We start from the raw sequence: 6,000 nt of genomic DNA on the forward strand, positions 1-6,000 counted from the left end.
AGCAGTTTTTTTTTTTCAAGTGTAGCCCGTTTTCCTTAAAGGAAAACGAGCTGCACTTAAAAAAACAATCCGAAACCTTTTGTTTCAGAATTTTTTCAGGGCAGGTAGTGGTCCCACTACCTGCCCTGAAAACATAATATGGGGTCCAGTCACAAAGGGGAAGGGGTCCCATGGGGACCCCTTCCCGTTTGCGAGTGGGTTACCATCCACTTCAAGTGGATGGTAACTGCGACTCCATTTGCGACCGCGTACTCCGACTCGCAAATAGGAAAGGAACACCCCTTCCTATTTGCGACTCTGAAATGCATTTTGCGAGTCGGTCCCGACTCGCAAAATGCATTTCTGAATAGCAAACTCCGGTTTGCGTCTCGCAAATGGCGATTTTTGCCGTTTGCGAGTCGCAAACTGGTTGCTACATCTGGCCCCAGGTGCTGTGTGGCTGTTTGAGTGGATGTGTAAGTGACTCTGTCACTGTCTGACTGGTTTTGTAAATAGGTATGTGAGTGCCTGTATGGGCGGATGACTGGGTGTATAACAAGGTGTATGGGTGTGTAAGTGCAAGTGTAACTGACTGAGTGCAGTCTACATAATTGGCTGTAAAGGTGTGTGAGTGGGTGTGACAGTGCCTACATGGGTGTGTGAATGACTATGTAAGTGGATGTGTAGGCAATTAAATTGGTGTGTGAATGGTTTTATGAGTGTGTGACTGAGTGTGTCAGTAACTATCTGTTTATATGACTAGTGGGTACATAAGTGATTTTGTAGGAGTGTACCTGGGTGTGTAAGTGCCTGCCTGACTGTGTGAGTGGGTGCAATTTACATACTATTACATTTCATACTATAAGCAAGCACTCACATCTAATTTCAAACACATTCATTCACAGTGGCTTGATAAAACAACTATATTTTCAGTATAGCAATTCCTCTTCCTCCATTGCTGCTCACTATTTCTTTACTTAAAGTTCTCAATTTGTCTCCCTTCTATTTTGCATTTTACCATAGAGTCTATAAGCTACATATTTTCTTTTCAGTTTATATACACTCTTAGATTGTTTTTCAAATATACTTTTTTTACAAGTAGAACCCAATTCACATACCTGTAAAATACCATCACTGATCTTTTGTTTTAATACCTGTTAACATATGTTTTCCACGGCAGATCCCAAGTCATAAATACAGCAATTCACCTTCACTCTCAGTCGAAAACTACCAATAATGTCTACCCTTCCCACTGTGCTCTTAGTCATACTGCTATACTTAGCAAATCACAGACTTTCTTTCATTTTTATTTTTCTGATACAACTTCTAAAAGGTCACTATTTTTTAACCTGTTACATGTTTCCTCTAAAGAAGCCCAATTTGGTTGTTTTTTTGGGGATCCACGGATCCACTGTGGCACTAAGTGTGGCTCCACCCACGTGGTCTGTGGTGGATTCTGTAGATCCACATGACAGCCATTAAAAGCATTCAACAATCTGCTGTCAATGCTTTTCATTTCTAAGTTATTTAATAAAGTATTGTCAATTGTAAGACATACACTGCCTACTAAGCAATTTTTGCACACTAGTTTTCTTTTCAGTTTCACACTGCAGTCTCCTTTGTTCCCTTCCCCTTCACTCTTATAGCTATGCTTCCAAAGCAGCCATGTTTCCAATAGTTTCTGCCTTCCAGTAGCTCAAATTTTCACAATACTTTCTCTCAACAGCATGCTAGCTTCACATTAACTGTAGCAGGTGTGGTTGACTGTTTGCAATTCAAAGCATATCCCAAACAACATATTTTTGTTTTCCAAAGCCAATCACAGAGTTAGTTACCTTTTTTCTTAAAGTCACTATCTAATTTTAGTTCCATGCACATCTCCACCATCCAATCAAATATGTTATTGTATATTTACTTGCTATCATCTATTCCATCAATTTAACTACCTTTCATCTGCAAAACTGCCTCAATCTGCTGCAGCCTTTTTCTGTGTGCTAATTTGCTTGTCTCCAAAATGCTCACAGTCTGGATTGTGGGCTATAGTTTGGGCCAGACAGAGTGCTACAAAAAGTGCCATTGACAGCGACCTAATGTGGGCATTACTTGAGTTGACCAGAAAGGGTTAAGTTGGAATCAACTCCTGCATTTAGTTGAAAGCATTGTGGATTGCTAACATCCAGACCCCATGATTGTGCACTGTGGTGGCAATGACCTAGACACAGTTACAGGGGTTAGACTGGAAATCCTAATGAAGGATACCTTTGGTAAATTAATGTAACTTTTCCCAAATGCTGCCTTGGTGTTCTCCAGCATTTGCCAAGGACAGAAGTGGCAGTGGTCAACTGAATTTGGTCCCCATATAGAGAAATCTGGGAAATATGTAATTAAAACTGTTTCTGCATTTCTCCGAGACAAACTATATGGGCTCTATGTACCATAACAACATACAAAAAGGTGTAGTCCATTTCACAGACAGAATCAACAGAGTATTCCTCAACAACTTAAAAGACTGAGGGGGTCATTCCGACCCTGGCGGTCATGGACCACCAGGGCCGGGGACGGAGGAAGCACCGCCAACAGGCTGGCAGTGCTTCTGGGGCAATTCTGACCGCGGCGGTAAAGCCGCGGTCAGAAAAGGGGAACCGGCGGTTTCCCAACGGTTTTCCCCTGCCCCAGGGAATCCTCCACGGCGGCGCTGCAAGCAGCGCCGCCATGGGGATTCCGACCCCCTTCCCGCCAGCCTGTTCCTGGCGGTTTACACCGCTGGTGGGAACGGGTGTCGTGGGGCCCCTGGCATGGGCACTGCAGGGGCCCCCTAACAGGGCCCCATTCAGATTTTCAGTGTCTGCAAAGCAGACACTGAAAATCGCGACGGGTGCCACTGCACCCGTCGCACACCAGCAACTCCGCCGGCTCCATTCGGAGCAGGCTTCATCGTTGCTGGGGCTTTCCCGCTGGGCGGGCGGGCGGCCTTTTGGCGGTCGCCCGCCCGCCCAGCGGGAAAGTCAGAATGACCGCCGCGGTCATTTGACCACGGGCGGTCTTCTGGCGGTCTCCGCCCGCCGGGGTCGGAATGACCCCCTGAATCCTGTTCGATGTGTAATTATCACTGGCATATCCGAAACACAAAGGCTATTTTTAGACCCAACCCTTTCCCCAAACACTAATTATTTTTGTTTTCAAATCCTTTTTTTAAATTTCTCACTCGGATATGCGGATCCCCAGCCAAATAAGGGATCTGCCTGTCAGTTTGTGGGAGGATCCACAACAGATCATCGGATCTAATTTTGCTGTATGGGTCCGTGAGTAGGTGGGTGTGTGAGTCGGTATGTGAGTGCCTGTGTGGGTCTGTGAGGGTTATATGACGGAACACCGAATTTTAAACTACTACTAACCTTAACAACGAGGTCGGAACACCGACCTCGTCTTTACTACTAATGATTTTACCACAAATGCCTTTACAACGATATTTTGTTGTAAAGGCATTCCTGATAAAATCATTAGCAATAGGCACCATTCACCCTACATCCCTCACCCCACCCCCCCAACCCCACCCCAAAACCTAAAACCCCCTGACCCCCCACCCACTCCCCAAAACCAAAAACGCCCCACCCCCCCAACCCCACCCTAAAACCTAAAACCCCCTGACCCCCCACCCACTCCCCAAAACCAAAAACGCCCCACCCCCCAACCCCACCCCAAAACCTAAAACCCCCTGACCCCCCACCCACTCCCCAAAACCAAAAACGCCCCACCCCCCCAACCCCACCCTAAAACCTAAAACCCCCTGACCCCCCACACACTCCCCAAAACCAAAAACGCCCCACCCCCCCAACCCCACCCTAAAATCTAAAACCCCCGACCCCCACCCCCTCCCCAAAACCAAAAACGCCCCACCCCCCTAACCCCACCACAAAACCTAAAACCCCCGACCCCCCACCCCCTCCCCAAAACCAAAAACGCCCCACCCCCCAACCCCACCCCAAAACCTAAAACCCCCTGACCCCCACCCCCTCCCCAAAACCTAAAACCCCCCACTTACCTGAGTCGTCACCTTGTCATCTGCGTCGTCCTCCTCAGCCGACTCCCTTGTTTGTACCTTAACCATGCATGTTCATTGTTCAGGACATGCGTGGTTAAGGCACAAAATAACGAAGTCGTGGTTAAAGAAAGCGTTGCTCCGCTTTCGTTAACCAGGACTTCGTTATAAAAAATTCGGCATAAAGGATGTTTCCCGTCTGTGAGTGGGTGTGTAAGGGGCTGCATGGGCGTGTACATGGCTGTGTGACTGTGTAAGTGGATGAATCAGTGATTGTATGGATGTATGAGTGGGTGTGTGAGTGGCAGTATGGGTCTGTAAGTGGATGTGATAGTAGTTTTGTGGGTGCATGAATGGGTGTGTGAGTGTGTGAATGGGTGTGTGAGTGGCTATGTGGGTCTGTGAGAGGGCGTGGTAGTGGTTTTGTGGGTCAGTGAGTATGTGTGTGCAAATGATTGTGTAAGAAGCTGTGTAAGTGTGTGAATGGGTATGTGAGTGGGTGTGTGATTGTCTGTGTGGGTCTGTGAGTGGGTGTGGTAGTAGTTTTGTTGGTGTGTGAGTGGGTATGTGATTGTTTGAATGGGTGTGTGACTGTGTGAATGGGTGTCTGAGTGGGTGTGCGAGTAGCTGTGTGAGTCTGTGAGTGGGTATAATCATGGTTATGTGGGTCTGTGAGTGGGTTGTGCTTGTGTGAATGAGTGTGTTAGTGGGTGTGTGACTGCGTGAATGTGTGTGTGAGTGGATGTGTGAGTGGCTGTGTGGATCTGTGAATGGGTGTGGTAGTGGTTTTGTGGGTCTGTGAGTGGGTGTGTGAGTATGTGAATGGGTGTGTGAGTTTGTGAATGTGTGTTTGAGTGGGTGTGTGAGTGGCTGTGAAGGTTTGTGAGTGGGTGTAGTAGTGGTTTTCTGGGTCTGAGAGTGTGTGTTAATGAGTGTGTGAGTAGGTGTTTGTGTGAATGGGTCTGTGAGTTGTGGTGTGAGTGGCTGTGTGGGTCTGAGTGGGTGTGTGACTGTGTGAATAGGTGTGTGAGTTGATGTGTGATGGGGGCACACGAATGCCCCAAGCCTGGGAACCAGCACCGTCCCAGGACAATAAATGAAAAATACTTAGAGTGACCATGTGGGCCCCCCAGGCCCTGGGGACCACCACCACACATTTCGTATTTTTACCCTTGTCCCACCAAGGGCACCCAGTAGTGATAGATGTGGACTGCGGGGGAGCCTCAAGGCCTCGGCATGCCCAACTGACTTCCCATCTTCTGTGGGAGCCGGTATTGCTCCTGCATGCAGGGAGCTGCTGCAAATAGCAGCTCCCCGTGTAAGGGAGCAATGTTTTAATCTCTCTCCCTACCCACATGTTAGCTGGCAGGGAAAGAGATGAAAACTTAGTTTTCAGTAAGCAGAAGCATTTTTAAAATTCCCACTTGCTAAAATTGGAGTGTTTGCTTTTGCTTGGCAGAGCTGTCCCGAGGATGGGCACCTTGGGAGGTAGCAGGAACTGGCCCTTGGGGATGGAGGTCCCCAGGACCATTAATGGCACCACAAGGGGGGCTGCGCAGCCATCCTCCTTTTTTTAATCAATTTTGGCCTGGGGATGTGGTGGTCTCCGCGGACCCCCTCTTTAAATCATTTTGTAGCCCTGGGGAGGTGGCGGTCCCCGGGGCCTGGTGGAAGGGGTCTATAGGATCCCCTATTATTTTTTACATATGTTGTCACGGGGAGGTGGTGGGCCTCAAGGCGGCCCCCCTGCTACTTCATAAACATAGCCCCTGGGGGATGGTTGTCCCCCAGCCCTGGATTAGATAACATATATATATAAATTATATGTTTACCTTATAGCCCCCCTTTTTCTTCACCCAGCCAATTTAGCCATTACTTACAATTTGTATGTTGCTTGGAAACTGTAAAATTCACACAATATTTTCCATAAAGTTTCATGTGCACTTTGTACTCCGCTTCAGATGTCAGAGTCTACATTCTCA

Source organism: Pleurodeles waltl, chromosome 10, assembly GCF_031143425.1.
Source record: "Pleurodeles waltl isolate 20211129_DDA chromosome 10, aPleWal1.hap1.20221129, whole genome shotgun sequence".
NCBI classification, from domain to species: Eukaryota; Metazoa; Chordata; class Amphibia; order Caudata; family Salamandridae; genus Pleurodeles; species Pleurodeles waltl.